The following is a 9337-nucleotide window of genomic DNA, read 5'->3' on the forward strand; positions in this document are numbered from 1 at the left end:
CTCGTTTACCCTCAAACCCCATGCACTCCCTCAGTCGCTTGGTCTAAAACCCCATGCTTTTTCCCCTCCCTCAAAACTCGTCCTGTTCGCTCGCTCACAAAACTCCCATTCACTCACGAAATGGGATTTTAGGTTAAACAAATTCAACATCAAACCCCTTGCGTTTCCTCAATTGCTTGCTCTAAAATCCCTTGCATTCGCTCGTTTACCCTCAAACCCCATGCACTCCCTCAGTCGCTTGTTCTAAAACCCCATGCTTTTTCCGCTCCCTCAATTCTCATTCGGGAATGAGGGACCTTATTCGCTCGTTTGCCCTTAAACCCCTCGCATTCGCTCGTTCACTCTCAAATCGCATGCGTTCCCTCAATTGCTTGCTCAAAAATCCCTTGCATTCGCTCATTCACCCTCTTCCCCCTCAAACCCAATGCTTTCCTTCACTTGTTTGCCCTAAATCTTCTCGGGTTTATTTTCTGTAAAACTCCTTGCTTTTCCCCTCTTTCGAAACTCCTCTTGTTCCCTCACAAAATGGGATTTTAGGGTAAGCAAATGAAGGATGCATTCACTCGTTCGCCCTGAAACCACTCTCATTCGCTCATTCACTCTCAAACCGCATGCGTTCCCTCAATTGCTTGCTCAAAAATCCCTTGCATTCGCTCATTCAACCTCAAACCCCTTGCGTTCCCTCAATTACTTGCTCTAAAATGCCTTGCTTTCGCTCGTTAACCCTCAAACCCCATGCACTCCCTCAGTCGCTTGTTCTAAAACCCCATGCTTTTTCCCCTCCCTCAAAACTCGTCCTGTTCACTCGCTCACAAAACTCACATTCACTCACGAAATGGGATTTTAGGTTAAGCAAATGAGTGTCCGCATTCACTCGTTCGCCCTGAAACCACTCTCGTTCGCTTGTTCACTCTCAAACCGCATGCGTTCCCTCAGTTGCTTGGTGTAAAACCCCATGCTTTTTCCCCTCCCTCAAAACTCATCCTGTTCATTTATGCAGTGGGGCTTCAGGGTAAGCAAATGAGGGATGCATTCGCTCGTTCGCCCTGAAACCATGCTCGTTCACGCTCAAACCGCATGCGTTCCCTCAGTCGCTTGCTCAAAAATCCCTTGCATTCGCTCATTCAACCTCAAACCCCTTGCGTTCCCTCAATTACTTGCTCTAAAATGCCTTGCTTTCGCTCGTTAACCCTCAAACCCCATGCACTCCCTCAGTCGCTTGTTCTAAAACCCCATGCTTTTTCCCCTCCCTCAAAACTCGTCCTGTTCACTCGCTCACAAAACTCACATTCACTCACGAAATGGGATTTTAGGTTAAGCAAATGAGTGACCGCATTCACTCGTTCGCCCTGAAACCACTCTCGTTCGCTCGTTCACTCTCAAACCGCATGCGTTCCCTCAGTTGCTTGGTGTAAAACCCCATGCTTTTTCCCCTCCCTCAAAACTCATCCTGTTCATTTATGCAGTGGGGCTTCAGGGTAAGCAAATGAGGGATGCATTCGCTCGTTCGCCGTGAAACCATGCTCGTTCACGCTCAAACCGCATGCGTTCCCTCAGTCGCTTGCTCAAAATCCCTTGCATTCGCTCGTTTACCCTCAAACCCCATGCACTCCCTCAGTCGCTCGGTCTAAAACCCCATGCTTTTTCCCCTCCCTCAAAACTCATCCTGTTCATTTATGCAGTGGGGCTTCAGGGTAAGCAAATGAGGGATGCATTCGCTCGTTCGCCCTGAAACCATGCTCGTTCACGCTCAAACCGCATGCGTTCCCTCAGTCGCTTGCTCAAAATCCCTTGCATTCGCTCGTTTACCCTCAAACCCCATGCACTCCCTCAGTCGCTCAGTCTAAAACCCCATGCTTTTCCCCTCCCTCAATACTCGTCCCGTTCGCTTACGCAGTGGGTTTTTAGGATAAGCAAATGAGGGAATGCATTCGCTCGTTCGCCCTTAAACCCCTCGCATTCACTCGTTCACTCAAATCGCATACATTCTCTGTCGCTTGCTCAAAAATCCCTTGCATTCGCTCATTCGCTCGTTCACTCTCAAACCCCTTGCGTTCCCTCAATTGCTTGCTCTAAAATCCTTTGCATTCGCTCGTTCAACCTCTAACCCATTGATTTCCTTCACTTCTTTGCCGTGAATCTTCTTGCGTTTGCTTATTTGCCGTAAAACTGCTTGTTTCCCCTCCTTCAAAACTCTTCGCATTCACTCACGAAATGGGTTTTTAGAGTAAGCAATGAGGGACCATATTCGCTCGTTTGCCCTCAAACCGCATGCGTACCCTCAGTCGCTTGGTCTAACACCCCATGTATTTCCCCACCCTCAAAACATCTCATGTTTGTTGATTCGCCCTAAACCCCTCATGCTCACTCGCCCTCAAGTCTTCACGTAAGCTCACGCAATGGGCTTTTAAGGTAATCAATGAGGAGGGAGCGCATTTGTTCAGTCGTTTTCAAACCACTCGCATTCGCTCGTTCACTCTCATATCCCATGCACTCCTTCAGTTCAGTTAATGAGCGAATGCAAGGGATTTTAGAGCAAGCAATTGAGGAAACGCAAGGGGTTTGAGGTTGAATGAGCGAATACAAGGGATTTTTGAGCAAGCAATTGAAGGAAAGCATGCGATTTCAGATTGAACGAGCGAACGATAGCGGTTTCAGGGCGAACGAGCGAATGCATCCCTCATTTGCTTACCTTAAAACCCATTGCGTGAGCGAACATTTGGAGTTTTGTGGGTGAGTTAACGTGAGGGGTTTAAGGGCGAATCAACAAACACGAGAAGTTTTGAGTCTGGGGAAACATGGCGTTTTAGACCAAGCGACTGACAGAAGGCATGCGGTTTTCCATTGCTTTCCCTCACTCGTTTGCTTACGCAATGGGGCTTCAGGGTAAGCAAATGAGGGACCGCATTCGCTTGTTCGCCCTGAAACCACTCTCGTTCACTCTCAAACTGCATGCGTTTCCTCAGTCACTTGCTTTAAAACCCCACGTGTTTCCCCTCCCTCAAACTCATCCCTTTCGCTTGTGCAGTGGGGCTTCAGGGTAAGCAAAAAGGGACCCCATTTGCTTGTTTGTCTTCAAACCCCTCGCATTCGTCCGTTCTCCTTCCAACCCCATGCGTTCCCTCTCAAACCCCATGAACATTTTCATAAATCATATTTTTCAGATGGACATTTTCATAATCGTGTTTGAGATGGACATTGTTTTCATAAATCATGCATTTCAGATGTACATTTTCATAAATCGGGTATTTCAGATGCATATTGTTTTCATAAATGTTTTCCAGATGGACATTTTCATAAATCATGTATTTCAGATGTACATTGTTTTCATAAATCAGGTATTTCAAATGGACATTGTCTTCAGAAATCGTATTTCAGATGAATATTTTCACAAATCATGAATTTCAGATGAACATTTTCATAAATCATGTGTTTCAAAAGGACATTGTTTTCATAAATCTTGTATTTCAGATGGATATTGTTTTCATAAATCATGTATTTGAGATGGACATTGTTTTCATAAATCATGTATTTCAGATGAACATTTTAGAATAATCATGTATTTTAGATGAACGTTTTCGTAAATCATGTATTTCAGATGTACATTGTTTTCATAATGTATTTCAAATGGATATTGATTTCATATGTATTTCAGATGGACATTGAGAGAGAGTATAGGCTACTATATAACAAAACAATTTATTTATTGTCCCTCATAAACCCCCCTCTTCCTACCATAAATGGACACCTGTTTGGACACCTGTTTCTGTACACCCCCACCCATCTAAACCGGCCACCCCAATGATCCCATGGAATTTATGATTGTTTGGGAAAGTGTTTTTTGTGTGGGTTTATTGAAACTGTTTTTAACTGTGTGCTTTAAACTTTAAATTGTGAAACGTGGTATGCTTATTAAACGGGGATAAGGGAAGTTTTTATTAAAGTTTTCACACACACACACACATACTTTTCAAGAAAAACATCAAACTATATAAAAAATATATAAACAATGTAATGTCTGTGTTTCCAGAAAAGAGTAAAAACCAGGGGGGTTAAGATGAATATTTAAGTGTTGTTAATTTAAAAACTAGTTAGAGTTTGTTACAAGTTAGAAAATAAAAATAAAACTAGGCCGCTTTCCATCTATCTAAACAAAACAAAAAAAAGAGAAAAGTATCAGATAGTTCGTTAAACAATACGGCGGTTTTTCTGTTACAATTTAAAAACTATTTAGAGTTTGTTACCAGTTAGAAAATGAAATAAAAATTATGACTTCTCACCATGATCTGAAACAAAAAGTACCAGATAGTTTGTTAAAAAGTACGTGCAGTCAAAATCTTGTAACATTACAATTTAAATGTTTGAGAGTTTGTTACCTGTTAGAAAAGAAAAGAAAAAATTATGACATCTCACCGTGATCGAAAACAAAAAGCGTCAGATACGTTCGTTAAACAATACGGCAGTTACGTTTTTAAAGGTTTGAGAGTTTGTTACCGGTTAGAAAAGAAAAGAAAAAATTATGACATCTCACCGTGATCGAAAACAAAAAGCGTCAGATACGTTCGTTAAACAATACGGCAGTTACGTTTTTAAAGGTTTGAGAGTTTGTTACCGGTTAGAAAAGAAAGAAAAAATGCTGACTTATCTTACCATCTAAAACAAAAACAAAAAATATCAGACCGTTAAGCAATAAGATACTTGGCAAAGTCTATGTTGCACTCTACCATTACAATTTAAAACTAGTTAAGAGTTTTTCACAAGTTAAACAAAACAAAAAAAAAAACATCTTAAGATGTTTTCCGTCAGTTCATCCTCACACGTAGCAGTCAAAACACGGAATGAGCTCAGGAGCGCACCTCTCAGGTCACACCTACAAACCCAACCCCTAACAACGGTGGTGTGTTAATCACCCAAAACGGGATTGTAACGTGTTTAAAAGGGTTTCTGTTGAGAATAACATCCTTACCTAGACGCAAAATACAAACGGTGCTTTTGTGAATTGGAAAAACAGGATATTATTCTGTAACAATGGCTGAGGCATCATCCCCTAAAACTCCTGAGAATAGTGTTGAGTTTGCTATGCGCGATCTTATGCTGGCACCGAGGAAGTTGAAACATGGTCCGTGTCTGGCCAAATTCCTCCACGAAACTTTGGATAATGTTAAGTATGAGTTTCATTTATCCGGTAACCGTATTTACAGTTACAACTTTGACAAGAGCAACCGGGAGGTCAGACTGAGTACCGTGGACAATGATGAGAGGTTCACTTACGACACGTGCGACAACCCTGAGCTGTTTTTCACCATAAAAGATTGGTGTTTATTTTACAACTATGTCTGGCGTGATCTAAAAGACTGGTGCGATGACCCTCTGCTACAACTTCTGAAGCCGTCTCGGACACAGTCGACGGCTGCATCGGTGTGACCTGTCATAAGCTCATTAAAGCTGTTGTTGCCATAATTCTGAAGCATCTGGTTGACAGACAGCTGAAGAAAGATTGTTATGGTTGTCAGGTCGATCATCCTTCGCAAACACAACATTCATGTCTCTATGAGGCACCTGCGTACTATTTTCTGGGGTGTTTTGAACAACTGTCGCATAAACTGTCTAAACCTGATCTAAACCTCATTCTGGCCCGAACCTTGAAGCTGTTCGGTTTAACACCGCATCTGCAAAGAATTCAGGGTGTTGTCGACGCCGTTCTGTGTGAGCTCAGAGATGAGATGTACATAGTGGAAGGCTTGGCTGAACTCAGGACGAAACTTGTGGATGAAACCTGCGAGCAGGCCGTTTACGACGCGGTTGACAGCTGGAAGAAGAGTTCACCTACGGACTCTGACTAACCAATGCCATGGGAAACCTCTGCAACATGACCTGGCTGACAAAACTCTTATTTAAACAACGAATTAAGAGCGAGATAATATGTTTATTGTATAAGATTACCGATGCTGAGCGTGAATGTTATGTGGATAATAAACGTTTAACGAAATTAAAAAATCAAATGTGTATTGTGAGGGGTATGTCGAACGATTGGTGTGTTATGACAACCCAATGTATCGCAAACGGTTATAACCCCCGTATGACTGTTAAAAACATTCTCGAACACATGCCTGAATGTGAAGAAAGTCTTAAAATAGGTAACATTTTATGTCTCTGTACTTATGTAACCGATGTGTGTGTAATGTTGTTGTCAAGAAACGATCCGTTGGATGTATGTAAAATTATTGACATATTAGTTGAATACATGATAGTGAAAAATTTTGTAATGTGCCTGAAATTCCTTCGTTATCTAGATGATATATAATGTTATTGTACAACCAATCATATTTAACGTTTGTGTGGCCTCTATTGCAAATAAAAACCTTTTGACGCTAATCACTCTGTCATTATTTTCTGAAAAACAGTGGGGGTGAGATGTCTGAATTAATGAAAAAAGTGTACTACAACCCTACGAACCCCGGGTCTTTGGGGGGTAAAGAGCGCTTAAAACGGGGTGTGTTACAGGAATACGGTGTAACTCTGAAGGATAAAGAAGTGTCAGATTGGTTATCCGCTCAGGATGCTTGCACATTACACAGAACCGCACCTATTAAATACAAGCGGAATTGAGTAATGGTGTATGGGAAAGATGTACAGTTTCAAGCAGATCTGGTTGACATGACTGCTTATTCGAAAGAAAACAACGATATAAAATTTTTACTGACTTGCATAGACGTTTTCAGTAAGTACGTTTGGGCACGTCCGCTGAAGAATAAGACAGGGCCGGAGATTACGAAAGCGTTCGCATCTATACTCAAAGAAAACCGCGGACCGCAAAAATTACAGACCGATAAAGGCACTGAATTTTTTAACAAACATTTCCAACAACTGATGAAAAAGCATAACATACATCATTTCGCTACAGCAAGTGATGTAAAAGCATCCGTAGTTGAACGTTTTAACCGGACTCTTCGATCAAGAATGGCTAGATTTTTAACAGCCATCAATTCAAAGCGTTACTACGATATCTTACAAGATCTTATAGACGGATATAACGCAAGTTATCACAAAAGCATTAAAATGCGGCCTTTAGACGTTCATAAAGAAAATGAAGCGGTCGTGTTTAATCATTTGTACGGAAAGCTGCATAAAGGCCCAACTGTCTTTAGGTATAAAATAGGTAATGTTGTTAGGGTAACTAAAGTTAGAAACGTATTTTCTAAGGGGTACGAACAGAATTACACCGAAGAGTTTTTCACTAAAGCCGCGTGTATACCTCGGACACCACCTGTGTACAGATTACAAGATTACGATGGAGAGGTTATCGAAGGGTGCTAAAAAAGAATTACAAAAAATTATTGTGAATCAAGATAAGTTGTTTAAAATAGAAAAGATTTTAGATTGAAAAAAGTGCTTTGTCTTGTCAAATGGTGGGGATGGCCACCTAAATTTTCCTCATGGCTGCCAGAACGGGAGATCGCGGACATACAGAATCCCTTAAAGTAACTATGTGGTTGTCATAAGCAGCATTTGTGAAAATCTGTATCATGGGCGAGGGAGGATTTTACGTTACGCTACCATGCAACGCATCAATGGATGTATATCCTGATAATAGTATTTCTAATTACAAAACAAGACTAGCGAAAAGCATGAACCTCAAAGGTCAATGGGAAGTCGGATTAATCGAATTTTACTACCCTATTTCCTGGTACACTTTTAATGAGGAGGATGCACCATTTATTATTAACACCGCCCCCAATATACTGGGTTATGATGAGAAAAATTACGAAGAGGGTGAGGGTGTGATTATCTACATTAAAGAAAAAAACCTTCAAAACATATCTAAAGTATGTAATACGTTAAAACCGGGATATTACGAGGATGTACTGTTTCTGGTTAGAGAAATAAATGCTAATCTACCACCGCGAGTGACTCTTGGGTATGACCACATCAAAAATAGGATATTTCTAAAAGCACCGGCGAACACATCTTTGGTATTTTACGGGAAGTTGGCTATTATTTTAGGATTAAAACATTAAAACCGTCTAGGATCTGTAAATCAACCTCACAACGCTCATTTTGATGGTGCACCTGTTGTGACGTATGCACCGCATCACCGCATCATAAGAGGGGCATTTTATAGTATGTATATATACACTGATATGATCGAGTATCAAGCAGTCGGTGGATCATATGTACCACTACTGAGAACTGTACATATAGACGGGGCATCTAATGACATCATCAGTGTTAGATTCGATAAACCACATTACGTAGCTGTGAGTAAATCTAATATTACAGACATTTGCATCGAGGTTAAAGACGACAAGAACAAGCACGTACGTTTCACTTACGGTAAAGTTGTGGCTAAACTTCACTTCAGACAGGTGAAATAGGTTTTTGTTTTAACAAAACTATTGCACAACTATGGACCCGGAACGAGTCGCATACTACCGGAACCAAGCCGGTAACGGGTTACCGGGATATGCAGGCGGACCGGTTATGTATGGTTCGGGGATAGGAGGGATTTTTAGAGCACTTTTCAGGACAGCTCTACCGCTGTTGAAAAGAGGTTTTCACGAGTTCACACTTTCTTATAATTAATAAAGGTTATGCGTATTTGGCGTGCTGTCCAGGGAGAGGGCTCCGAGCTCGGCAAGACTCCCGAGCCCGGGGCACCCCCCCCTGTCCGGGGAGAGGGGTCCGAGCTCGGTGTTCAGCCCGGCCCAAAAAAGCGCTCCCCCCCCCGAGTGCTTCTCCCCGTGCTGGGGTAGAAACTATGCTGAAGGTGCGAGGTCGGGGTGGCGGAGGGATGAAAGTCGAGAGATAACGAAGGTAGGGCGTACTTGGTTATTTATGGGAGTTTTCTCTTGCGCTGATTGGATAAATAGTGTAATCACTAATGATGAACTGGCCGTGTTAATTATCCGTGCGTGCTCCTCCCGAAATTTGTTTGTAAATATCACTTCACGAGTTCACACTTTCTTATAATTAATAAAGGTTATGCGTATTTGGCGTGCTGTCCAGGGAGAGGGCTCCGAGCTCGGCAAGACTCCCGAGCCCGGGGCACCCCCCCCTGTCCGGGGAGAGGGGTCCGAGCTCGGTGTTCAGCCCGGCCTAAAAAACGCTCCCCCCGAATGCTTCTCCCCGTGCTGGGGTAGAAACTATGCTGAAGGTGCGAGGTCGGGGTGGCGGAGGGATGCTGAAAGTCGAGAGATAACGAAGGTAGGGCGTACTTGGTTATTTATGGGAGTTTTCTCTTGCGCCGATTGGATACATGGTGTAATCACTAATGATGAACTGGCCGTGTTAATTATCCGTGCATGCTCCTCCCGAAATTTGTTTGTAAACATCACTT

At 42.3% G+C, this 9337-nt stretch overlaps 1 long non-coding RNA gene across 1 annotated transcript; it reads left to right on the forward strand.

Moving 5' to 3' along the window:
- Positions 1-4326: 4326 nt before the first annotated feature.
- On the forward strand, positions 4327-4670 carry LOC107573888 (uncharacterized). Its single transcript, XR_001607587.1, has 2 exons — positions 4327-4359; positions 4478-4670. It is a non-coding gene; the product is annotated as an uncharacterized lncRNA (long non-coding RNA).
- Positions 4671-9337: the final 4667 nt, after the last annotated feature.

This window comes from Sinocyclocheilus grahami, unplaced genomic scaffold (genome assembly GCF_001515645.1).
Source record: "Sinocyclocheilus grahami isolate Dianchi unplaced genomic scaffold, SAMN03320097.WGS_v1.1 scaffold2061.1, whole genome shotgun sequence".
Taxonomy (NCBI): domain Eukaryota; kingdom Metazoa; phylum Chordata; class Actinopteri; order Cypriniformes; family Cyprinidae; genus Sinocyclocheilus; species Sinocyclocheilus grahami.